General features: G+C 46.1%; 1 protein-coding gene across 3 annotated transcripts in view; it reads left to right on the top strand.

The window, feature by feature from the left end:
* Epb41l3 (erythrocyte membrane protein band 4.1 like 3) overlaps positions 1-27,380 on the top strand; it is a 208,686-nt gene that overhangs the window by 57,431 nt on the left and 123,875 nt on the right. The window contains exon 1 of one of the 3 annotated variants that reach the window (XM_050166199.1): positions 21,837-22,032. The exons of the other annotated variants lie outside the window; for them this stretch is intronic. The gene's annotated coding sequence lies outside the window, so the exon portion shown is untranslated. Of the gene's footprint in view, positions 1-21,836; positions 22,033-27,380 lie in introns of those variants that run through there. 3 annotated transcript variants of the gene reach the window in all.

The raw sequence follows: 27,380 nt of genomic DNA, 5'->3' as shown, positions 1-27,380 counted from the left end.
CATGAATAGGAATTATTTGTCATTGGTAAGAATTATTCTATATATGGTCTTTAACTTAGCTGGAACTTGAGGGTGAGTATTTCCAGAGAGTTTGAGGGGGGAGGAAGGGCATGGTTATTTTTCACTGATAAAATTTAGGGACACATCTTTAAAGTGGCTGGTAGTTTGTTGCTTTACCTAGATATGGAAGACTAACTATCAGAGTTCTCTTTCAAACCAATAAGGAATGAGATTCTAACCCAAAATGTTGTTATTTTTACTGAAGTTGATTTGGAAAAGGTAAACATTTGGCCAGGGCTTATGAACATTCTTTAGAATGAATTGTCACTAAAGCTTGGTGTGTTATCCAGACGGGAAAATAACCCTTACAATGCATCATACCAAAATGTCGTCTACTACTCTGAGCAAGGAATCCTTAGCAGTTTGTTACAGAAGAGCTTAAAAAAATGTGAACTTGGGATGGTAATTAAATTGTGATCACTCCTTTTCCCATTCTGAAACAGAGACAAAGAAAGGTCTAAATAGGTTTACATTACCTTTTCGAAGAAACAGACAAAATAGAAATTAGCATGATGGTTGCTGATGCTCCCTAGTGAGAGCATTAGAGCCAATGATTGTATTCTAATGCTTAGAATATTTTCAAAAATGTCCGCAACTACTTCCCTTATGGCCAAGGCTTCATAATGCCACAGGCTGTTCCCTTTAACCTTCAAAGTCGTCTGGCGCAATAGAGGAGCCCGTTAGAAAGCAATGCACATAATTATAATTCCCCATGCGTAATGGGCTCATATTCAGAGAGGAAAAAAAATGTCTCTGAGAACTTGGCATTGGATAAGAAAAAAATAACAGGCATTTAATACAATGAGACCAATTTTATTTCAAAGATTACAAAGTTTGATGGGAAATGCTGATAGAGTTTCTTTCCATGACATTGCTTTGCTCCTTCACCTCTGACATCACTGACCACATCTTGTTGCCAGGCAACAGCAGAGAAATAAACCTGTGTAACAGAAGTTCCAAACATAAGAACGGGCAGGCTGGGTTTGAAGAATTTAAAAGCATCTTTCTTCATGTGCCTAATGTATTCATCATAAGCCTATACAATTCATAAATCTCTTGAAGCACTGTAAAGAAATACGTTCAATATCTAGAAAAAAAATGATGATTATCTTAGTCCAAATGCCAAATTCTAGGAAATGAGAAATAGCACCGAGCAGCCCAGAGCTGTTATAAAGCCGATGTAGGAGCACATCCTCTTAGTTACGGGAAAAGCCAGCTGAGGTCAAAGCCTATATGCTCTTGCTCAGTACACTCTTTTTAAAAGTATTGCTATGGGATTTAAAGGGTATGGAGATGGGGAGGAAAGGAGCCAGGCAGACACAATTAGGAAGTAATCCCTAACAGATGAGGCGAGAGTGGGCACAGAATGTCTTTAAGAATCAAAGCGCGACTGTCTACTGCCTTTTACAAATGTAGAAAGCTACTCCCGCCTCCAGAACTTCTGAAAGTTTCAAGCTTTGTCTCCACATACATACAAGCATCATACCTGTGGCTTCAAATATTGTCCCCACATACATACAAGAAGCATCATACATGTAGCTTCAAGCATTGTTCCCACATACATAGAAGCATCATACCCGTGGCTTCAAGCATTTTCCCCGCATACATACAAGCATCATACCTGTGGCTTCAAGCATTGTCCCCACATACATACAAGAAGCATCATACCTCTGGCTTCAAGCTTTGTCCCCGCATACATACAAGCATCATACCTGTGGCTTCAAGCTTTGTCCCTGCATACATACAAGCATCATACCTGTGCCTTCAAGCCTTGTCCCTGCATACATACAAGCATCATACCTATGGCTCAGTGGGCAAAGACAGCTGTCACTGAGGCTGAAACCCAAGATCCCTCTCCAAGAAGCTACATGGCAGGCAGAGGTAACTGAGTCTACAAGTCATTCTCTAACCTGTACACTACTTATGTGGTGGATTTCACAACCACTTGCATACCTAAACACGAATGTGTGAGCATGCACACACATACACACACACACACACACACACACACACACAAAATTATAACCAGACTTAAGCACAGTACTCAGGAGACTGAGGCAGGAGAACTAGATGTTTTAGGCTGTCTGAGCTACATAGTGAATTGGAGGTCAACCTGGGATATCTTGTAAGATGCTTTAAAAAGAAAAGAAAAAAAAACAATCATAGCCGATAAACTAAAATTATGTTCCATTTCAAAAATCACAGTTGTATACTTTGGAAAGCTTGCATTATTTATGGTTAACGTTGAAAATAGCACCGGTTTCAAGCTCTGTTAGATAGATGGCAATGCCCAAGAGTTTGTAGAGGTGACTTTCACGCCACCATAGGTATATTTTCTTCTCTTCCCGCTTGCCCTCCCCTATGCCTTCTGTGGGTTCTCTTCCTTACTTCAACCCCAGAGAGTCCATATCATCTAGGAATGAAAAAAAAAAACCATAATGGAACTATTTTATATGCTAACCTAGCAATTAATTTAAAGAGCACAATAAGTAGGTTTTCTATGTAAATATAATTTAGTCGGATTTGTAACTTAAGCACTGTCAGAGAAATCTATTCTGAATTGAAATGAGAGAGATCACGTATACACCCCCCACTTAGAGACACTGAATACTAACCGCGGAATCCACCCGCTGTTAAGACGCGTGGAGAGATGTTTTCACCTCTGCAGAAGAGAAACTCCTGCCTCTGCATGAGTCTGTCAGGCCCTTTGTCACCACGGAGGCCACGACTGTACACATCCCTCTCTTCCCTCTTGTCCCTCAAGTACCTGTTCACATGGCTACTTGTTCGCAAGGGACAGCTCCAATTAGGGAGGACACTTTATACCTTCCGCCCCAGCGGCACTTTCGTCTAAGTGTTCGTGAACCCTGCAGGCTCCTAATTGCTGTTTTGGTCATGCACACAGCAGTGAGAGTAATTCCGAATTAAAAGGTGAACGATTGGTACCGAGCGTTTGATTAACGCTATACGGTATGTACTGATACCGAAAACAGGTTCATCAGTCCACACCTCCTTCGGCTGCAAACTCCCGACTGGAAGCGCTGTTCACTAGATCCAGCTGCTGAGAAGAACCCGTATGCATTCCAGATGTGCAAATTCTTTCCAAATGCCCTGTTGAAAGGAATGCCGCACAGCCATATCTACAGACTAGATTCAAGATATGTTTTGTAAACCTGGACTCGGCACATCTGCCCGAGGATACCATACAATCCTCTAAGCACTGACAAGTGAAGCTTCATGTGGCTTCTTCAACTCTGCAGCGCTCTCTTTAGTGTTGTTTGACGGGTCCCATCTATCCTAGCCCTGGCCCTAGTTACACCACGTAGCTGAGTTTTTATCTTCCCGGTTCCGCCTCTGCATGCTGGAATTACAGGTGTGAACGGCTGTACCAGGTTATACAGCTCTGGGCATTGAACCCAGGGCTTCCTGAATACGAGGGCGAGCACCCTACCCACTGAACCACATCTCCAACCGACGTCTGCGGGTGTTTTATGGCTATATATTCCGAGTTTTCTTTCCTAGGTATTCAATCTGAGTTTCTTTGGTGGTGGTTGTTGTTGTTGGTTTATTTCATTTGTGTTTTATTTTGTTGGAGACTGGGTTTTGCCATGCAGCCTTTAGGTGGCCCCAAACTCCTAGCTTTCCTGTCTCAGCCTTCCAAAGGACAGGTCGATGTGAGCTACCTCACCTGGCTTCCACCTCAGTTTCTTACGAGAGTCCTGAAGCATGTTAGCATCGTGCCAAGGCTTTTTAAAAGATGCTTGTGTAAACGGCCAGCACCATTTACATATAACAACTTCTTAATTTGGAAAATTGGGGGTCCAAAGCTATGAAGTCTAAGGAGAGAATATTTAAAACGCTGCTTTCCTTAGAGGGCCTTGAATGTTTTGAATACACACAGCACGGGAGATGCCTTGGGGAGTGCTCCGCAGCCCCAACTCCGCTAGTCTCGCCTCCTGTTGATAGTCAGTACCATTCACAGATGTTTTCCCTCTAATCAGGACTCGCCTGTGCCCCGTGGGGCCCCTGGCAAATGTGGGTGTCCCTCTGGGGAAGCCAGAGCCAGGCTTTACATTCAGTGCTCCAAAACATTTTCTGACACATCAACAAAGCCTTCGCGTTTTCTCCCTACCTTTTTGTCCCTTTTCTAAACCATCCTAGGGAGCTGGTAGAAGTCACAGTGCAGTTGAGAAGGGAAGAATCTGGGCATTCATGGCGGGGATGCCTTCCTCTAGTCTTTCCTTTTGCTCTTATGGACCACTTAAAACCACTTTGATGAAACTACACGTTCCTTATACATTTAAAAGCTCACACCTAGATATTTTATCTTTAAATAGTCACACAACATGCAATTTCAGTGACAGATCTCAGTCTCTCCTTGTCCTCTATGACCTTGGCAAGCTTGCAGTCCTAACTCACTAAGTCATTTCATAGCATGTCTTCGGGTTTGGATTTGTCCTGTGTTGTGGAGTGATCGATCGAGGTCGTATTCATTTGGAAAGAGTCTACAGAGGTGATGCCTCTCACCCCAAGCATCTCATCCAGGACACGTGGCATCCTTGCGTCTGATGATTGAGGGCTTTGATCACTCACGGGGTAAGGTGTTGAATGATGGGTGTGTCGACTATACCGTCAACAAGCTTCCCCTTACAATGAAGCAACATCTGAACGGAGGAGACAGTGAAACAAGGCAACTTCAGCTGATGAATGAGCACCAACTTCAGCATCCATCGGTGAGCCTTGTAGCGAGTGCTAGTGCGATCTTCTGACCATGCTCCTCGCTCCCCCATGCCTCCTACAGATTTTAAATGAAATCTCTGTGACAAAACATGCTCCTCCTCCTTCCCTCGTTTATTCAATCACTTACTGATAGCAGTATCAACTCATGGGTATTCCTTTGTGGTCCGAGTTTTGATGCTGTGCTATCTCCACATCACAGTTTTGTTCAGATGGTCTGCCATTAGGTACCCTTCAGGTTAACTCTAGAGTTCTTTCTATAAGCCCCTCTTTTTGTTTTTTTTTAAATGGTTTTTTAATGCTTTCTTACTTTTGGCTCTTAATGATGCTCAACAAGTTTAAAACTTTAATTGTAACTCCATTTCACACCTAGACAATAATATTTCTTATCAGAAACTCAAGCACAATTATGAATGGCTGTAATACTGAACGTTGAGAGGCTGAGGCAAGAGCTTAATTGTTTCAAGTTTGAAGTCACCCCAGGATATAGACAGCAAAGGCCTGCTTCACAAGTGTCCTCATAAGATAGCTCATGTGATCTATTATTTCCCTTTTATCACCTTGAATCTCTGGGGAAGGATTTGTCTTACGTGGCCATGGAAAATACTAAACCCGTTGTTGCCCCCCCCTGCTCTACCCCCAACATAAAGTCTCGGCAGTTACCTTGTAAAGTGTGGAACACAGTAGATTCCAATCAAGTCTCAATGCCTGCCATTTAATTTACTTGCAATAAGGGCGCAGGTGTTCTTCCTTCCTGATCAACGTACCTGAACAAATGCAGGTTTTTGGAACGGTACAGAAGGGTATAGCCGGTGCCTGCTGAGTCCTTCACAACTTTTAGGGTCGGGAAGCATAATGTTCGTACTTTGATGAACCTTGCTCTTCACCCGGGGCTTTGACTGAACTCAATAGTCAGGTGTCTCTTCCATGAAAGCGAATCAAGTTTGTAAAGTTAAAATGGCTATCAAGTTTCTAGTGCTGCCAAAACTGTTTAGGCAGCATCTGTGTCTTGGGATAAATCTGTGTCTTGGGAGGGAGATTCTTCTTAGAAATGAGCTTGAAAGTGAGACCCAAGTTCTTCCCTCCCAAGCAAGGGAGTTGAGAGCAGTTCCGTGTAGAGGAGTTGATGATGGCTGTTCTATACCCATCACGCTTCAGGCTCTTACTGTGCCGTCAATCAAGGGAACCCATCTAATATTAGGCCTCTTCTGCTATTTCTCTTTTTAGATCATCTTTCTATAGAAACACCTTAAATTGCTCTCGGCATTTTTGTAATGCAACATTACAGAAAATTCCAGTCTAGCAAAAGAAGTCAAGTAGAACTCATGGAAATTGAGATTTCATTAGGAAAGTTCATTTTGGACAAGCTCAATGGAGACTCATGGATTTCCTTATCATGCATATTTGAGCTAGACATCAAAATAGGATGAAAAGAAAACTCACATAATATTACGCTAAGGAACGTGCTATTTCTGTAGAGCACATAAACTACATGTGATAGTTGAAAGCATAATATATATAGATGCCAGATAGGTAAATAGAGAGGTAGAGAAATGACGGATGGATGGATAGGTGCATAGACGAATAGATAGATGATTGATAGATAGATAGATAGATAGATGATAGATAGATAGATGATAGATAGATAGATAGATAGATAGATGATAGATAGATGATAGATAGATAGATAGATAGATAGATAGATGATAGATAGATAGATAGATAGATAGATAGATAGATAGATAGATGATAGATAGATAGATAGATAGATAGATAAACTTTTTGTGGTCTTATTATTGCTTATGTAAGATATAGAGAGTATGTTCTTTGGTTAGGTATGTACGTCTGTAACGTTAGCAGCAGCTGAGGGATGCTTAGGCAGGAGAATTGCTGTGAATTTGAAACCACATAACTGGGTACCAGGTTAGCAAGAGCTACATAGCATTGCCCAATCTCAAAAAAGAAAAAAAAAGTGAGAACAAATGAAACATGACAAAACCTGAAAAAATATTTCATTTGGATCCTGTACAAAGAATGTGAGACAGCAATTAAACCTTCAAAAATGTTTGTCAAATCTTCGTAGGTGTCTTTCGGGAAGCAGAAAGAAAATCCTGTGTGATTGATGTCAACCAAAAGGAGGTTTCCTCACACCGAATGGCTGTGGCTTTACAAACTTTCACGTCCACAAGTTTGTTCACAGTGTGGTCGTCTGTAACTCAGAAGACATTTTCCTTTAAAAGGCTGTTTTAGTGATTGGCATCTCAGATAATGGGATAAAAGTCTTTTAAATCCATGACATACTTGAAATGCGGACAGACGTGTGATGTCAATCATGCCAAATCCCCTTCTTTCTGTAGTTGGGAGTTCTGCCCTCCCTGTTCTGTCTAGTGGTTGTTGAGGTAGCTGTGTCCTCAGAACCCCAACACAGGTCTCTCAAATAGCTCTTACACAAGACACTTGAGAGTCCATGCGTCTTTCTCTGCATTAACATGAATGTTCTTGAAGAGGAAAATTTCTTTCTCTACCCATTTGTAGGTGGGACTTCCAATAAGATCAAGGTTAATGATACAAGAAAATATTTCCTCTATTTTCCTGGCCTGAAAATTTTGTAGTATGTTATCAAACTGTGGCCGTGCATTCTAAAGATGACAAAGTCTTCCACGGGTCAGTGAAGGTGTGTGTTCAGGTTCTGAAGAACACACTCCAGATGATTTCTCTCCCAGGGTTTGCAGGAATGGGCCTAGTGTCTTTTCATCAATCTCAGACACAGTGGTATAGGCAAAGACAACACTCTTAATCTTAAACAAACAAATAAAGAACCCTCATACTTAATGTAATCCAATTACGTGAAATTACCCTACCAATGTCAGAGGCTAGTTCCCTTGTGAAATGCAAATGCCCTGTTGTGACCTCCTACAGATAATGGCTGTGGACAAAAGTTAATGTATCTAGATAGATTTTAATAGTAATAGCTAACTTATAGTTGTGCCTTCATTGCTTTTCTATTTCTGTGAATAGATGCTATAATCAAGGCAATTTAGACAAGGAAGCAATTAATTGGGGGTTTGCTTACAGTTTCAGAGGGTGAGTCCAGGATTATTATGGCAAGAAACATGCAGCAGACAGGCAGACATGGTGCTGGAGCAGTAACTGAGCGCGTACATCCTAATCTTTTGGTTGGAGGCAGAAAGTGGGACTCCAGTGACACACCTCCTCCAACAAAGCCACACCTCCTCGTCCTTGCCGAACAGTTTCCTGTGCTAGGGACCTAGCATTCAAATATATGGGCCTATGGGGGCCATTCTCATTCAAACACTGCAGTGTATTTACCCCTGTATGTTAGGCACAGCTGGATAAACTCCAGAAACTTGAGTCCCAGGCAATCTCATAAACAAAACGTTTGGTCATCCTCACTGTACAATGAAGACACCGAGGTTTTAAGGCTTCAGTGATCTTCACAGCCAGCAACTCCTTCAGCCAAGTGTAAACTACCCAGTGAGGCTTAATCTCACTATTATTAACGATTAATCTTGCTATTAATCTCAGACTTTAATATCCAGACTGTAGCATGATTAATAAAATCCCAGAGACAGAAATTGGCATTCAACTTGAAGGTCAGACAAGCAGGACAGACAGTCACTGGCTCTTACCTCTACCCCAGTCTGGAATGACAATCCTGCCTCTAGGAATCTCAGAATGAGACTGTCTGAGAGCTGTCTCCTCCCGTCTTATATTCCTCTCCAGGACTGGGATTAAAGGCTAAAGGTGTGCACCACTGGCCCTAGTTTCTAGGACAAACTAGTGTGGTTACTGGGATTAAAGGTGTGTGCCACCACTGCCTGGTCTGTAAGGCTGATCAGTGTGGCTGTTTCACTCTCTGAACTTCAGGCAAGCTTTATTTATTAAAATACAAACGAAATGCCACCACATGTGAAGCCAAGTGTTGGGTAACTACTACGGAACTGAAAAATCAAATACACTTATCACATTTATAAACATGATGGACTCGATCTCTCCACAAATCACCGCAATGCCTGGATACCAAGGCCTTCTCACAGTTCCTCCCACAAATTGTTATTCTGCCTCCTGTTTGGAAGGGCCTCATTCCTGTTCCTTCAAACGGTTCTGCCCATTTCCAAAGCTCTCTTCTCACAGACTCACAGAACCCTGCAGGTCTTCCACAGTGGGGTTTTGCACTGACTCGTGAAGCCCAGTTCATGAACGATAAACGGTTTTTGAGAAACAAAACAAAGCAGGCTGTCTTTATTCAAAGGGATGCTGTCTCCCTGGAGAGGAAAGACAATATTTAAGTACACTTGTTTTCCTTGGTATCCATGGAGGGTGGTTCTGAGGCCACTCCACGGCTATCACAATGACATGGACCAAAGCTTTATCTGTAGAACGGCACAGAATTTTCACACAACCAACACACATCCTCCCATGTATTTTCAGCCATCTCCAGACTACTTATAATGTCGATTTATGTAATTCCTGTGTAAACAGTTGCTGTGTTGTGTAGTGTGGGAATGTTGGCAAGGGAAAATCTAGACACTTTCAGGATGGTGGCTTCTGTTTTTCTGTGTTTCATCATGGTTGGTGAAGGTAGGGGTGGAAAGGCCAGGCCTGGTGACATTAGTCATTTTCCCTATTACTCTGACCAAACAGCTAGCAGAAGCAACCTCAGGGAAGGGAGGCTTCTTTGCTCTCAGGCGTTCAGAGGGGCCAGCCCCTCACAGTGGGGAAGCAATACATTTACTTAGATGCCACCACAGGCTATTTAGTTAACTTGTTTGTGAGGTAAGAGTGAAGATTGGGGATAATCTGGCTTTTTTTTTTTTTTTACACGATAGAAAGGAGGGGAAGAGCTCAGAGAGCGCCTGACACTTACTATGTGCTTTAATCTGTCACCTACTAAGTAAGAGCTTAATGAAGAACAGTGCTTATTTTGAGGGGAAGATGGTCCTGTTGCTCAAATCTTTTCTGAAACTAACTTTTGAGTTTCCTGTAGAAGCAGCTCATTCAACTATTCTAAGAATTTAGTTGTTTGCTTCTAGTTAAAGCTCGGGTGTGTTTGTTTTGTTTTTATGTTTGCTAGTTTGCTTTGTTAGTTGTTGTTGCTTCAGGTTTTTCTTTTGATGGGTGCCAAAGAGCTTTGAATGTGCCTCACATTCTGTTTCTTCATTGTGGTACCAAACCATGTTGGTTCCTTCAAAAAATATATATATATATATATATATTTAAAAGAATCCATCTTCAATATGGATTGTATATTTGTATATTTGCTATATTTGCAGTGTGTAGTCTTGAGAAAAATTTGCAAATGAATAAATACTTTAAGCATTCTTTTTGGCAGTTTTTATTGTGGTGCACCCAGTACTTTGGAAAGAGTGAAGCAAAACCCTGGCCGCAAGGCTGGAGAAAATGGCTGCAAGACTAGAGGAAAGGGTCAGGAAGGCACTCACGGCCGGCTGTTTTCGCAAGCTGGCTCCCTGTCAGTCCCTGTGCCCCTGAGCAGATGCATTGCCCCGCATTTTGCCTCTTTTGCTGGAGCAAAATAAAAACAACCAAGTCAGCAGTCTCAGCAGACAAGCTGCCCTGAGCCCTGGCTGTATCTTCTCAGCATTTTTCCCTGGTAGAGCTCAGTTCTCAGTTGGCCATTCCTCAGGGAGGCTGAGAGCCCATCCCCTTCACATTGTCAAAGACAGGCTGCAGAGGAGCTTCCTGCTCGATGTCCTGATGTGTTGAAATAGGAAGCGGCGGGGCTGCGTCCCCAACACCCCAGCCGCTTGGCTAGCTTATGCCCGAAATAACAACACACAAACTGTATTCATTTAAAGAACTGCTTGGCCCATACTCTAGCCCTTATAGGCTAATTCTCGCACCTGGTCTAGCCCATTTCTAATAATGCGTGTAAGCACCCCAAGGTGCGCTTACCGGAAAGATTCTAGCCTAAGTCCATCGTGGGTTGCAGCTGCCTGGGAGAGCTGAGCATGGCGTCTCTGCTCCAGCAGAGCTGTCGGGTCTCTCCGGAAGCAGAGCAGAGTCTGACCTCACTTCCTCTTCCGCCCAGAATTCTATTCTGTTTACTCCTCCCATCTATGTTCCAGCCATGAGGCCAAGCAGCTGGTTTATTATAACTTAACCAATGAAATCAACAGATTGATATATGACACTCCCACATCACTGATGTCCTGCAGTCCGTGTCCATGGAGGTAAAGCACAAAAGGGAGACCTACTGTTGTGCCATAGAGGGAAGTGGCCGGGACTGATTGATGTGAGCTGCAGGGCACAGCGTTGTGTGGCATTTACTGCCTTATGCCAGCCATGCAAATTGTTATTTAACCCTCTCTAAGGTCTTGAAGCAGGTCTAGACCAACGAGGTGGGTAACAAGAATGCAGATAAAGGAACCCCAGGACATGCAGGCCAGCTAAGGTCAGCACAGGGGCAAGGAGAAGAGCAAGATAATGCCCGTGGACTCCTGTGCCTGAGCTTCCTGCTCAGAATGTCCCAAGGTCCATAGCCAGACAGAGAAACTTCTCTGGGTCAGGCTTCTTCAGTCCACCAAGGACTACCATACCAAAGCCTCTTGGTTTTCAGCCCTCGGCTTTCCACTCATAGTGAATCACTGGTACTCAGGGAGCAAATGTGGAGTGTGGACCGGACAGACTTCAGAGGCCGAGGTTATTATTCTTTTAAAGGCGGGTGAGGTGTGTAGGCGAACACAGGATAGACGAGACACGCGCAAAAGGAGGAGACAAGACACGCGGCTCCCACGTGGGTGCACTTTAATGGGGGGGGGAAGGGGACACGACAAGGGATGGGGGTGCAAGATACACAAGGGTAAAAGGGCAAGAGAGAGAGCGAGACCTCGTGGAAGCTCGCTTTTTAACGGGAAGCGCAATGTTATCTGGGAGGAATGACCCGCACCTGTGCACGCCCTGCGCGCAGGTATACGTAATCCAGGAGGAGTCTGGGAGCTGTAGTTTCCAAAGGAACAACAGAGGTGAATAGTTGTTATTCTGCCCCTTAGAAGCAGCATTTCAACACTGCCCCAATCCAGCTACACAGCTAGGGAGAGTGGTAAGGTTTGGGTGTCTGAAGATGGAGCACCATCGGCAGTTCTGTCCTGTCCTGTCCCTAGAGCAGGTGCCCTGTCCACGCTTGCAAATTGTAAGGGCGAATATTTGGGTCTTCAAGCATCTGACGTAGGCCTTACTTTTGTGAGCAAAATTTACAGGGCCCCATTGACTTCTGTCTGCGGGATTTCTTTCCCCTGTGTATCCGGCAGATGTGGGGAGTCCCCGGCCAGCAACTCTGCCAGACCAAACTCTCACTGTCGGTACTGCGCTGGTTCCAATGATGGAGATCCACCGGTGTTTATCAACAGTATCCACTGAGCATCTCACACAACAGGAAGTGCGCAGTCTGAGGACATGAACAGAAGTGGTCCAAATTCCTAAGGGGATTTTGGGGTTATGAAGAGACACAGTGGTCCATCAAATAGTCCCTAAATGCACACATGCAATAGTGGCCTTAGAAAAGCAGAGGGACCAACTCCACGGGGGAAGTATGACCTTCATGACATTGAAAAGGTGGGATGGAGAGGTGGTTCTGCTAACTGCAGTGAAGGAAGGAAGCACTAAGCATTGGAAGATGCTGTCCTTGCCCCAGGAAGGATGGATGTGGAGGCCCTAGGCCTGGGTGAGAGAATCACCCTTATAACCAGAGAACTCACTCATGTGAGGGGAACTGCATGGGACACCAGAGGGTATAATGGTGCAGGTTAGGCCAGGGTATGGATAGACCCGGGGTACTCTGTGTAAAATATGAAGGACTTGGTACTGGATATGCTAAGAGGGTTGAGGAGAATAAAGTTATAGGAAGACACTTGTCTTAGTTGGAGTTACTATCACTGTGATAAAACACCACAGCCAAGATTAACTTGAGGAGGAAAAGGTTTGTTTAATCTTATAATTCCAGGTCCGCTACTGAAAGGAATCAGGGCAAGAAATCAAGCAGAGCAGGAACCCAGAGGCAGGAGCTGGCGCACATGCCATGGAGGGATGCTGCTTATTGTATTGCTCAGCCTGCTTTCTTATTGAACCCAGGACCACCAGCCCAGAAGTGGCTCCACCCACAATGGGCTGGGCCCCCCCCCACATCAATCACTACTTCAAAAAAGTGTCCTGCAGGCTTGCCTACAGCCAGACCTAATGGAGGCTTTTTTTTTTTCTTAGCTGAGAGTCCCTCTTTCCAAATGACTCTACTGCCTGTCAAGGTGACAAGCTAGCCAGCGCTACCCCGAGTTTCAAACGCGCAAGGCCTGGGATCAGTAACTTTACTTGGTAGCTCTCAGCCTTTCAAGCACCCAGCTTGAGGACTTTCTCTTTTATCGTCAATGTACTATGTTGTTCATACTAGAAAACACTAGTGTGAGCAAGGCCTTACAGAGTTAGTCATCTATCAGTGGGGGTTAAGGGACCACGCTACCATCTTCCACTATGTTTGAAGCATGGAGGTTGTAAATAGTAGAAAGTCACTCCACGTGTGTGCTCCCCTAGAAGGTGTTAAGCAGTGAGAAGTCCTTAAACTTGAGTGTCCTTTTAGAAGAAAAGACTGAGTGGGGATCAGGACACAGATGCAGGAATAACCTGGCAGTGTTTGGAAGAACTCGCAGAGGCACACGGGAAGAGAGCAGAGCCTTCGAGCCTGAAGTGACAGGATCTACTGTGGATCTTTTGGGGGCATGCCCAGGAACAATGGGAAGAAGTGAGCTGTCCTGTGGGAGCCCCATGGGATGAGCAATCTGTGAGGACAAAGGGTGGGTAGCGATTTCCTTTACTTCAGCATCTTCTTCTAAAAGTGTGAACTGCTTGATCACGGCTAAATCTTTAGAGGTATCACCAGGGAAACCATTGATACGAAAACTAATATTAGCCTGGACGTTCTGCCTCAGATGGTCTGATATTTTCCACTGCCGTGGCCATCTCCGCGGTTTGTGCACACGAGCGAAGAGGGTCCTCTCCGCTCCTGTCACACTGTCTTTCGTCCTGAGGAGATAAGTGCTCGTCAAGTGTGTCTGACATTACAGAATGGCTCGGTGGCATCTGCTCAGGGTGTCTGCACATTCATCCGGTCAGACCTGCTCATCTCTCAGGGCACAGCCAAGGACCCTGCTGGCATTCAGCCGAGCTGGCTTTGGAATAAGGATGGGATACTTATTGGGGTGACTGGATGGCGGCAATGGATAGTAGTCCACTTTAATCCTCAGCTTTTCTTTTAAGGTTTAAGTTCCCCCCCTGGTTAATATCTAAAAGATGAATAGTGGGCGATAAGTTATCTTGAGAGAGAGAGAGAGGTGAACAGACCACATTCCCATTTTATTACAGTATATTCTTATATTTGAATTTCATTATTATTAATCTCGTACTATGTCTAATGTGGAAATCCAATTTCACCATAGTTCTATCTACAGGAAGGTTGCAGTGTGTATCATATGTATCTCCCACAGCTAAATGGATGCTTCCTATATGTCCCTTATAGCTCTGGACACAGTGACTCATTCATCGACTGTTGCCAATGTATTTAATTTCTTACTTTCGAATCTTCTCGTGTCTCCTCTCAGTCCTGGGTACCACACCTCCTCAGTTGTGTATTTTCCATTCCTATCATCATAGAGCCCATATTTTATAAACCTGTGTCCTCTTCCTCCATCTATTCAGTCAGTCAACAAATGCGCTAAATACCTGTGTGTTAGTGAGCCTCTCGTCACTGTTACAGAACACCTGAAGTCAACAAAGGTTGATAAGTCTGTTTGGGCCCCAGGTTTCTGCTTTGGGGTCAGCTAGCTTTGCTGTCTCAGATCTGTGAGGAGAAAATGAATCTCTCTCTCTCTCTCTTTCTCTCTCTCTCTCTCTCTCTCTCTCTCTCTCTCTCTCTCTCTCTGTGTGTGTGTGTGTGTGTGTGTGTGTGTGTGTGTGTTGTGGAGAGGGAGGGGGTAGTAGAGCAAGCTGCTCATTCATTCATAGTGGTCAGAAGGCAACAAGAGAAAAGAAAATGGCAGGGGGGGACGCTGGAGAGATGGCTTAGTGGTTAAGAGCATTGCCTGCTCTTCCAAAGGTCCTTAGTTCAATTCCCAGCAATCACATGGTGGCTCACAACCACCTGTAATGAGGTTTGGTGCCCTCTTCTGGCCTTCAGGCATTCATGCAGACAGAATATTGTGTACATAATAAATAAAAAATATTTTTTTAAAGATTTATTTATTATGCATACAACATTCTGTCTCCATGTATGCCCTCACACCAGAAGAGAGTGCCAGATCTCATTACAGTTGGTTGTGAGCCACCATGTGGTTGCTGGGAATTGAACTCAGGACCTCTGGGAGAGCAGCCAGTGCTCTTAACCTCTGAGCCATCTCTCCAGCCCCAATAAAAAATATTTAAAAAAAAAAGAAAAAAGAAAAGAAGAAAGAAATGGCCAGGGCCTCAATAGACCCTTCAAAGGCAAACGCCCATACCTGCATGACAGACTTGTGAAGAACAATTTCATATTTGAATTGGATAGCACTGCTTGTACAATCGTACCCAAATACCCTGTAGACAGAGTCCTCTGGAGCATTAACAAGTCTTGTCTGGGGTCCCCTTGAATGGCATAGCCACAGGATGGCATGCTCTCAAGACAGCCTAGTTACACCACAATGGCGATCCTCATTTACTGAGCCGAATCCCAATTCTTGATACGACCTGAACGAGGGAAGCATCACTGATGCCAGATGCCTGCCATGTTGTCTTCATACATAAAGATGTAAAATTGGACCTCATTTCCTAACGCGTATGGGTCCTTCCATAAAACCAAAATAGTGCTTTAAACTGTTGTAAAACTACAAGATTCATACAGAAAAATTAACAGCACGTGGATGTAAAGACATTGACAATGTCTCGTGAAAATTCTGTAGGCCACACTTACTTCTGCAGAGAGAAAGTTGTGACATCTGACCAGTTTACCTAATTTGGTCACTAGTTAGTGTGAGAAATGCCTCTTTGGCTTTATGAACCCAAAATGCATTAATTTGGGCAAATCTATCTTTGGGGCTTAAATCAATCAGATGTCAGACTTCACCCAAACTGCCAGACATCAGCCCTCTTTCTTATGTCAGTGCGGCACCCCTTGGCAATATCGTAAAGATGCCTTCCTTGTGTGCTTGGCAATTAAGGTCAGGGATGTAGCATCCCTGCGATCTTCGATAAATGGCCTTGTAATGCAATCATTGCTGGAGCTGGGAACAGAGCAATCTTTCCCTGTTATTTATCACTGTACTTACGGCTAATGAGCTGCTGTTGTAGGCTGATGCGTCCAAGGACAAGATCCAAGCAATATGTCTTCTGCAAAACGTGAACTGACTGGTGTGGTGCGTGCTGTGGGACTAGCTCACCTCTGGGTCTTAATGAATCTGTTCCAGTCAGTGTGTGTGTGTGTGTGTGTGTGTGTGTGTATGCACGCATGCACGTGCGCTCGTGCGTGCAAAACTCTTCTTCCACTTTGTACTCTCTTATGTTTCTGTGAAACACGTCACCCACGGACCATGGACATCAACTGGTCACCTAGATCGGTGGCTATCGGGATTAAATGAGTTATAATCAACCACACTTGGGAAATTGTTACTCCATGTCTTCTGATTTTCTCAGTCTGGCCTCCACCAGAAAATATTCGTTATTAATGAGCCCTTGAGGTGATTCTGACATAAACGATGTAAATATCGTTTGTTTCTGAGGCAGCTTAGAAAGCAAAGTTTGCACGCCCTCTAGTTTGGGAAACTTCAGTCTTCTTTCCAATCTGTACCACGTACAAACAAGTCAGCCTTGACAATGCAGACACATTCCGAGTGCACATCTTGATCAGGGCTGGGGCCACAGCTATGGCTGCCTCAGATGCCTTTGACCTATTGCATGGATTGAGTTCAGGCGACACCGACATTCCGCACATTTTCATTGCTTCTTAGAGGGTTCAAAGAAACCGTGATGTAAATCACACTTTCAGAGTGGGCCCATGCTAGACAAGACCGGGTCAGGGAGAAAGGGAAAGGATCGATTTAAAAAACAAAGGCTACCCTATCTTCTTTGAGTCACCATCGCAGGCTTGCCTAAAGAGGGCAATGTAAACCCGGAGATAGCTGGCAAGCCAGCAAGCCAGCTTCGGAATGCCTCTCGCTGCTCAGCTGATTCCCGAAAGCCACTGGAAGGAAACGTAATTGGCGATTAGGATCACTGAGAACCTTGGGAGAGAAGGAGAGGATTGCTGGTATTTGTTGTGTCATTGGGGGGAGGGTAGAAAGTGATAAAAAAAACAGTAAGCATCTCAGAACAGCGAAGTGGAAGTCATCTGTTCAGGAGCTGAATTTAGTAGTATTATATATTAGCCACTTCCATTCTTAATATTTTAACCCTGCATAGAGAATTCCCGAGAATAAAACATTTTTGTGTATATTTATTTTACTTGGAAACTGGCATTCCCAACTCCCACTATTTATATTTTACAATTCCATTTTTATATTATATACAAAACTCTCACATAGAAAACATTCATAATGGATTCCTACTTTTATTGGGTGTTTCAACTCTACGAAGAACTGAGTGTTAGAGTAACTCTTACAGTTGGATTGTTAGAAATGGTTTGATTTAAAAGTACTGAAACCCGGTTCTAAAGCTTAGCAGAAACCAAGTTTTGAAAGGGCAGGCTTTATAAAAGCGAAGCCCAATGTGTACTAGCCTGACTTTTGTCAGAGTGTGGAGCAACAGGAGACCGAGAAGGAATTCAGCTGAACAGGGATGATCCCTTTAATGACGGGCGAACATGTCAAAACCCACTCCTTTGCAGATGCTCGCATTCTCTGTACACTTTGTTTTGCATTCGTTGTTCGTGGTGGTGTTTAAATCGTCTCGTACATCTGTGCCGTGCCTCTAGTCAGCCCCTGGAATGCTGGATACACACCCAGGACGGAGAGACAGCAGCTGGAAGCCTTAATGAGCTATAAGCTTAACCCTCTTCTGAGAACCTAGGAACTCTCCAAATGAATTCTTATTTCAGAAGGAGATGCTTGTTGCTTTTGAATTATGCATTCACCCCTGTATTTCTTTGTATTTCTTATTTACATTCTTCGGTCATGCTGTGGCTAAAGGCGTGCTCTCGTTTCAAGAATTTGATATGCAATTCGGGTGCCTGGCATTCCTCTGAGCACAAAGCAGGCCTCAGCTGGTGACTGCGCAGGCTGTTAGCATGTTCCTGAACCTGCAGCTTAGACTGAGCAAATGAGAACAAATGGTGTGTATGCCTATTGGAACAGCACGCCCAGGGGTTGGTCCAAGTTCAGGATTCCTTCGGTCTTCAAGTTCGGAACCTCTTCAGACAGGGCCACTAGTCAGATTTCAGACATTATTTCTTCTGGTATCTTGTTCATTGAAGCTGACAAATCCTGCCGTCAAGGCATCCTGAACATTCGGCTTGCCCTGCCCTGGTCCTCAAGGGAAGCCATCACTCTTGTCCAGGGGGCGGGACTGTGAGGGGCAATACAGCAGCCTGATGCTGCTGCTGCTGCTGCTGCTGCTGCTGCTGCTGCTTGCATGCAGAGGATGCTTGCATCGTGGGGTTTGTGCCTCTTCGCACTGTGCCCGAGATGAGCCGCATCACTGACGTCACACCATGGGTAGAATTCTGCATGGCTGCTGGCCTTCAGAGACACATGTGATGTGCAAGTGCAGCCATTAGAGGAAGCGTAGAAATAACATTAGTGCCATAGAGTAATCTCGAATGTGTAAAAGGAGAGCAGAACGGGTATCCCGAGGCCCAAGCTAGAAAGTTGGACTGCTTCTCCACATTTTGCAGATCTTTGCATTTGCGTAATGTTCCGTGTCATGCCATCTATACAAGCTTGAATGTTCGCGTAAGATGGCCACAAACTTAGGGGGGAATGCAAAAGGCTTTTACCTGGTAGCCGCGTTATCTATCTCAGAAATAGACACAAACCACTCTTCTGTAGCTTGCTGGAAAAGCATCATGAGTTTTGCATTAGCAAAGTAAGGGCTTCTCTGTGGGCCAGGTCGCTTTATTTGTAGCAGTGGAAGGGATGCATGGAGAAGCCACACTCAAGCAAGCAGGCAAGCAAATCCAGTTGTGATTGCTCTCGTCACTTTACTCGATCTTACTGTGTACCCCTCCTTTCTATACAGAAGAGTTTATTTTATTTCCCAGGGAGAGTTAGGTGGACTTTTTATATATTACTTTTACCCAGTAGGCATTGAGATATGTTTTGTGAGTGTGTGTGTGTGTGTGTGTGTGTATACACGTGCACACGTGCACACAGGTGCGCATGGACTTGATTGTACGTACCTGTGCTTGTGGAGGCCAGAGGTCAGCTTCAGGTGTTCTTCCTTAGGTGCTGGCATCTACCTTGACTTTTGAGATAAGATCTTTCATGACCTGGGACTCACCATTATCTTAGGCTGTCTGTCTAGCAACCCAAGGGACCCACCTTTCTCCACCTTCGAAGTGCTGATATGACAAGCATGTGGCGCCACAGCAGGCTCTTTTATGGGGTTCTGCGTGACCACACTCAGGTCCTCGTGCTTACAAGGCAAGCACCGAGCTACCTCCTCAGTCCCTGGTGTCTTTTGGATTGTATAGACTCCTAGAATTAAGGAAGCATAAGGAATTTCGAAATTAGCCTGTTGTTTTCTACGTAAGGAGACAGAATCCTCCGTGTAAAGAGGAAACAGTCCATTATTCAACCTCTACTCACTCATTCAGCAGAAACTAAGTTCTGACTTGCGATGTCCCACGTGCGGCACCGTGGGGAGACAGAGATGACTGCCGGGGGCCCCTGCAAGACAGAAACAAAGCAGAGTGAAAAGTGTCCAGTTAAGCAACACTTAGCTGGGCTGGTGGTGGCGCACGCCTTTAATCCCAGGCAGAGGCAGGCGGATCTCTGTGAGTTCGAGGCCAGCCTGGTCTACCAGAGCTAGATCCAGGACAGGAACCAAAAAGCTACGGAGAAACCCTGTCTCGAAAAATCCAAAAAAAAAAAAAAAAAAAAAAAAAAAGCAACGCTTAACACACAAGGACATTACTGAGGGAGCAATGCCTGCTTGTGGGCTGGCTGGATTTCTTTTTTTGTTTTTCAATACTATGTTAGATAAGCCAAAGAAACAGCCGATGGTCTTGGTTGTGCCCAAAGGGACTTAAAACAGTTGCTTCCCAGGTCCACTATTGCACTAGGCGAGGCCTTGGATTTTACTCCAGTTCTTTGTGTGTGGGGGTTAGGAGGGGTGAGATAGTGTCTCACGTAGGCCAAACCGGCCTAAATTTTGCTGTGCAGCCAAGGAAGACTTTGGGCTTCTGATCCTCCCGCTCCAACCCCAGTGCTGAGACAACCGGCATCACCGCCACACCCAGTTCAAGCCTTGCTGGGGGATCCATCCTGGGGCTCCCTGGGTGTCAGACAAGCACTCTACCAAATGAGCTGCCTCCCTAGCTCTTACACCAGTCCTGGGGCTCGTGGATTATTTGGATGACTACCTGGATACTTCTAGCTTTTCAAGTAGAAGACGTAGTATTCTATCTACCCTATTTCTCCTATCGTCCATCAGGATTCGGATTCATGAGTCATGGAGGGAACAGTTTGTATTCTTGTCTTTTAAAAAGGAAAAATCACAAAGGCAACAACATGAAGGAAAGCACGTAGCCATCTGCGCCTCAAATGATGATGCTGAGCTTGTGTCTGTTGTAAATAATACGATTTGTCCAAAGGGGCCTTCCGCTGCGCACATACATACACAACAACAATCCGCGCTTTTGTTCATGGGACTGTGCACCCTAGCCACGGACGTGCACAGATGACATGTATACACGTCTCAGCACTAATACAGGCGGCGTCCATAGTCAGTACTTGGAACTCTTTGCATGTTGTTTGTAAGGGACTCCTTCCTTATTCCCTCTGGCTCTTGGATCAGGGCCATAGGTTGGCGGCTCCTCCTCTCTGCAGCCTGGAATCCGCCCATCTACTCTATGGTGTATGCGGTGCCCAGTGCCGTAGGCTTTTTCTTCCCCAGCGTGACTTAAGTCAGACGATCCTGCTCAAATGTTGAATTCCCAGAGCTGCATATCTACAAAACCCAGCCCCTTAAGCCCCACAGCAGATGCAGTGATGGAGCAGCCTATCTTCTAACCTTCTCTCCCGCGTGAGAGAGGTTCTAACCTCCTCTCCAGCCAAGACAGTAGATGTCACCTCGCTTTCCTATTGCCCGTATTCTAGACACCCAGGCCGAGTCCCCCCACCTCCTCAGGCCTGCTGAGAGAGCACGCAGAGACATTTATTTTGCGTTGTGTCCATTCCGTCCATTAGAAAATTCAATAGTTTGTGAGTCTCTTTTCCTCCCTTAATGAGTCTTAGTTTCAGGCCAGTGACTAGGTGATTTGAGAAAGGCCTTAAAAGTCCTAAAGAAATAGGCCCGTGTGGCTTGAGCCCTGAGTGTGAGGTGACCAGAGAACGGAGTAATTTCTTTCACCTGGAAGTCGGGATGTGCGTCCCTGCCTCTCTTCATTTCAGCCTAAGCTTTATAGTGGCCAGGAAGGAGGGCGCTGCTGACAGGCACAAAACCTATTATCATCCTAATTAACTCGGGTCTTCTCTATGAACTTAAATTTCTTGAGTACCAAATCTGCAAGACACTTCCAATTTCAAGTGGGGGAAAAAAAAAGACAAATACTGCAGTCCCTAAGCCAATAGAGAACTCACCGGAAGGTCAAAAAGAAAAGAAAAAAAAATCAAAACCCCAAACCCTCCCTCCGCTCTCGCCGCGAGTATCTGCGGAGGGAGCTGAGGGGACCCAGAGGCCCAGCAATAATCCAAGTGTAAATCCAAAGGCTACTGCTATTGGCAGCTGTTCCCAGAGGCAGGATCTAGAGGACTGCTCAACCTAGGTGTCCAGGAGAACTGCGGTGGCTCCCCCTCCCCCGCGCGCGGGAGGGAAGTCGGGACGAGGTTGGCCCTCCTCGCTCGGTGTCTGGGCGTGGGCCCCGCCGCAGCTCCGCGGAGCCTCCGTGTCTCCTGCAAAGGGGGGCGGGGGAGCCCAGAGCTGCGGCTTCCTCCCGCGCGGAGTCTCCTGCGCACCGCCGAGCAGGACGCCAGTGCCAGCCGGATCCCCACGCCGCGGCGCGCCCGGCCTCCCCGCAGCCCACAGGTAACTTTTCTGCTCTTGGTGGCCGAGGGGCTCCGATGGGGGGCTCGTTTCCGAGGCGCGCGGGGCTCGGGGAAGCCCAGTGCGCTGTACCCTCCGCTCTCGGCCTCCGGCCTGGGGACCTCTCTCCGAGCCCTGTCCCCCAGGGGCGACCGGGCCCCGTGCCCCTCTCCGGCCATCAGAGCGGGATTTCAGGGTCGGGGCGCCATGTTCTGAGCGTGCAGGGCTCGGGGCGACACTGCGGCGCCAGGCCGGGGGCCGTGCACGGGAGGGGCCGTGCGCCCCGAGGCTGCGGCTGCCGCGCGTTCGTGCGGGCTGCGGGCGCGGCGGGGCTCGGAGCATCCCGGCTCTGCAGCGGGGCCGGCCGCTTTTACGTAACTTGCCTCCTTCCCCGAGTGGGCAGCGTCCCCAGGCCGGCAGCCGGCCAGCCAGGTGGCTCCGGGCCTGGGCACCTGCGGGCCGCGCGCCCCTGGGGACGGCTCCCTGCGCCGGGCGGGAACGCGCCCCGGCCTGCAGACCCGAGCACCCGGGCGGGCGCGGCTCACCTGGCGCCCTCTGGGCTGCGGGCCGAGGAGAGGGGTGGGGGTGGGGAAGCCGGGGTCCGCTAGAGTGGGGGTCCTTGCTAGGGTGTGCGCCTTCGGCTGCTTCCTGCACCGGGGCGCGAGGGAGGGGGGGGGTTGCTTTCTCGGGTTCCCCTCTAATCGCACCGTACTTCTTCCCCTTCCCCCTTCCCCCTGCACCCGGCGCCAAGTTCACAGCTTCTGCAATGCGGTGGGTGTGGTTACCTCGCAGATTGTAAGTGTGGTCCTTGCGGTGGGGGAGGATTCTTGCCCTTTTCTCTTTTGAGACTCACTGATCTGAAGTTTTCTAGCTGGGGATAAGGTATGGGGGAATTTTACCCTCTTGTCTGTGCAGACCAGGGTTCAAGTTGAGAAGAGTCCTGCAGAACAAATGGAATGATAAAGGAACATGTGGTATTGATTAAGCATGGAGCCCGGGCTGTCCTGAAAGGGCCAGGCAGCCCTCCTAATAACGCAATGCTTCCATTACGTGGTTAAGTTGATGTTTCAGCTTTTTTACATTACTTTTGTGGAATTGCTTTTGCAGATGTCCTTGGCTGTGGTTTTCGGGGGGGGCATTTAGGAGGGGTCTGTGGGGCGGTCCGACATTCTGGGGTTACTCTTGGTAGCATAACTATCCAAGTAAAGGAGTTAAATCTGGTGCTAGAAAGAAATTTCTTTTTGCATCTTACACTGCCTTTGAACGCCCCGGCGAAGCAAAACTGATGAAACCGCACCTATATCTGGAAGCCATGAATGCAGCGCCCTTACAGCAGAGTGGGCATCAAACTTGAGGACAAGGAGATGACTTGATGCTCCGTATCTTGACTCAGCAATGGTGGCTTCCTGCTGTCTTCTAACCGCATGCTCACTGAAGCATCAACTTTTAAAACTTTAATTGCAGTAACAAAGTTATTGTGACAGGAAAGGAATTCTCAATCGAAGAAGCATGCCTTTCGTTTGCTAATTTCCGAAACACTGGCCGCAATAAACTGAATGTTGAGTACTGAATTATTTACATTATGATTTTTTTTCGGATGATTTAGAAAAGCTAGGTAATTAGAAGCACAAGCTACTGCATGAAGCAGTCTTGTATGCAGCAAGTTCTTGTAAAACAGAGCATGTGTTCTGAGCGGTTTATCAGAAACCAGAAGAGTAGCCACCGTAGCTTGTAAGCCCCTGTAGGCCAAGGATAGTGGAGCTGAAGGTCAAAGGTCAGTGTCCTGATGGTATAGGTACATGTAATTTTTAAGCATTTTCTTATGCGTGAGCATAGGTTAGAAGGTGAATCTGTCACTTTTTGTTGGGTGTTTGGACCAAGGCCAACTTTGATTTGTGCAGAAATACAAGATGGGGGCTTATATATATTTTTTTGACTGGATCAGGCGTGGTTTTTATATACGTACATGATGCTGTTAAAAACAATCCAAAGGCAAGGCCCAGCAAGGATGCACTGAGGCAGAAGAGGGGCGGCCACCTGTGTCCTGGGAGAGGAAGTCGCTGCTGTGGCTTTCTGCTGTGTGGGAGGAGTACCGAGGGATGAGCATGGCGGTGTTTTCTGGTAGGACCTGCTTCGTGCTTCGGAAGTTCTACAGTTGATAAATGAGAAGCTCTGCCTTCCGTGCCAGTGAAAAATGGACTCCGGGAGTAGCCTGGGAAATGTTTTCTTTTGGTGAGAATCCGACTATAAAGATGAGAAGTTTCTTGTGTAGAACACCCTGCTCACCTTTAATTCTATTCTTGGAGTCTTTTCCAAGTCCCCCATCAGTTTTCCTCCTTGAGTGTCAGCGTTACTAGGGGGATGGAGACTCCCTGCTGACACCCGGACTTCGTTCCTCTTCAGCACCACTTCATTCAGAGATCCCCTTAGCGGTGCCTTTGCAGCATCCCTTCCTCTCAGAAGGCTCACTGCGACACGCAGGGCCCTAGGAAGGCTCTGCCATCATTTCAGTTGTCCTGGCTAGAAAGGAGTATGTCCTCAGAAGCAGGGACTGGGGCAGTGAAGTCATTGCTCTGCCAGAGGCTGTGACATCACTATGGCTCAGAGGAAACAAGGGTGGGGCCAGCAGAACCATCCCAAGCTTCTTGCTGCCTTTAACTTTGTCTGGTGCATGATGAATGGGCCTCTCACATCAAGGTACCATCTGCTTGTAGGAAAATGTGTTTCGAAACTGTTGACGATTCCTGTTACATAAGAAATATTGTGGTTTCTTAGAGAAATTTAATTTAGTTTCATTTTAAGATTAGAGGGCCAGCAAATCAGTATTTTAATTAATTAATAAGTCGATAGTTCATCCTGTTTATATTAACAACATTCTACTTAAATTTTGGGGCTAGGTTGTTAGGGTCGTCTTTAGAAGTGTATAGTGTCTCTTACTTTCTGAATAGAGAACATGGTTGTGTATTTTTATATGATGCGCTTGCAGTTGGCAAACTGGGAGAAAATAGAAAAGCTAGACATTTCAGTCATAGGAGATATTTGTCATGATTTGGGGGCAATTAATGTTTATTATAACTTTTCTTTCTTTGCCAACGTTATTTTATAGTTTGACATTTCAATCCTTGTAGGGATTCTAGTGTGGAGAAGACACATTTCACCCAAATTAGTGTCCCATAAGTGATAAGAGGGCACGCAGGTTGGGAGCCTATAAGTGCATTTGCTGTTATTTGATTATGGATTTGATGCAATCTCAGCAGGGAGAGGGAAGAGCCACAGATGAGCCGCAGATATCTTTTGTGTAGGTCTTCGTAAAGATGACTTCCATGCTTTCACCTTGATGTGCTCAGGCTGTAGGGAGTCGGGGCAGTTCTTGCTCAATGGTAGCGCTATTCCAGGACACGATTCTGAAGCAGAGAGGAGAGAGAGCAGTGGAGGTAGGGAAGTCTATATTAGGTGCTGGGTCTGCAGATTGCTGGCGAAATGTCTTCGGTGCCGTGGTTTTAGACCTTGTGATGATTGGTTAAATTGCACGCTGTAGGACTGGAAGCTTCTATTAGCTCCAAACCCCTAATTCTTTTGTAATTTGCAGTATGGAAGAAAGGCTGACAACTTAATTTTTAGATTGCTGACATTTTGAGACGCTTGTTCTTATCGACTTTCTTACAAACCACACATATGTGCATTCACGTGGACACGTGCACACACTCATGCACGCGCGCACATGCGGAGGTAGCCTTGTGTTAGGTTCAGAAAACAAACGCGCGGTTAGCTTTTTTCCTGTGTTTATTGCTGTCCCTCCAGTCGTGTTGCGTTGAGTACATGGTGTGTGCGATGACTTTCTCTTCCTGGAGTTTTATCCATGAACCAAAGAGTTCTACCCCTAGAGCATTTAGTAAGTATTCATGGAGCGGAATTAGAAATAAGGCCATTTTTGACATATTCCTTTAAAAATGTGCTTGAGAAGCCTGGCACTGTGCAGTGCCGGGTCTTTTGTGCAGCTGCTATTTTTAATAGGAAGGTCGTCTCCGTAGCCACCTCGTTTGCCGTCTGTAGCTTCGACTGTGCAGGTTCCCGCAGGCTTTCTGTACCGGGGACGAGGATGCTGCAGGGTTATCGAGGGGAAAGGAGAATGGGGTCTTTGTGGGAGGACTGTGGGTGTTCTGCATCCCGTCCCGCCAACTCTAATTGGTGTCAGGGAGAACCGGTGCAGGGGGCTGCTTACTCAGAAGAGAGGAACCAGATGGAAGAGGGACAAAGATGAAGTGGTTTTCAGGGCTGGGAGATGGCACTGATCCTGCCCGTGACACAGAGAGAGAAGAACTCTTCATGTACACATGTATGTAAGTAATGTGTGTGTGCAAGATACACATAGACATTGTGTATATGTACAGTGTGTGCATATATGATGTATATATATATATATATGCAAGATATACAGACACATATTGTTTGTATTCTCAAGTAGCGTGTTTCTCTCTTAATTCAAGCTCCAAATCTCTCGCCACTTCTAAAGCCAGCTTCCCCACATGTAAAGTCTCAGCATGGGGTTGTATTTTTACAGTGTCAGTTGTGTGGCAGCGATAATGCTAACACTTTCACCCATAGATCAGGACTGTATATTGAAAGCTGAAGCTTGTATACCAGCTGCTTTTATGAAAATTCTGGAGCATGCACTGGAGCATGCATCCAGCGCTGCTGGTGACTCACGCATGGTCTATCACATGGAAACACAGGAGCATGCATGCAGCGCTGCTGGTGACTCACGCATGGTCTATCACATGGGAACACAGGAGCATGCATACAGCGCTGCTGGTGACTCACGCATGGTCTATCACATGGGAACACAGGAGCATGCATACAGCGCTGCTGGTGACTCACGCATGGTCTATCACATGGGAACACAGGAGCATGCATACAGCGCTGCTGGTGACTCACGCATGGTCTATCACATGGGAACACAGGAGCATGCATACAGCGCTGCTGGTGACTCACGCATGGTCTATCACATGGGAACACAGGAGCATGCATACAGCGCTGCTGGTGACTGACGCATGGTCTATCACATGGGAACACAGGAGCATGCATACAGCGCTGCTGGTGACTGACGCATGGTCTATCACATGGGAAAGCATAAGCACTCACGCCTGAGCAGACATGAGAGGTGGCATCTGTGTGTGTGTGTGTGTGTGTGTGTGTGGATTTTATAAATGCCTTGATGATTTTGTCCTGCTTCTATTCTCTTTATGCATTCAATACTTAAATAAGTCCCAAAGTTCTTTAAGCCGGGAGAAAATTAGAATTCTGGTTTTTAAGCATGTGTGAGTCACGGCTTAATTGGCTGACTGCCATGC

Source organism: Alexandromys fortis, unplaced genomic scaffold, assembly GCF_014885135.2.
Source record: "Alexandromys fortis isolate MF-2015 unplaced genomic scaffold, M_Fortis_MF-2015_v1.1 scaffold_143, whole genome shotgun sequence".
NCBI lineage: Eukaryota > Metazoa > Chordata > Mammalia > Rodentia > Cricetidae > Alexandromys > Alexandromys fortis.
The sequence above is the reverse complement of the archived record's forward strand: the minus strand, read 5'-3'. Positions and strand labels throughout refer to the sequence as shown.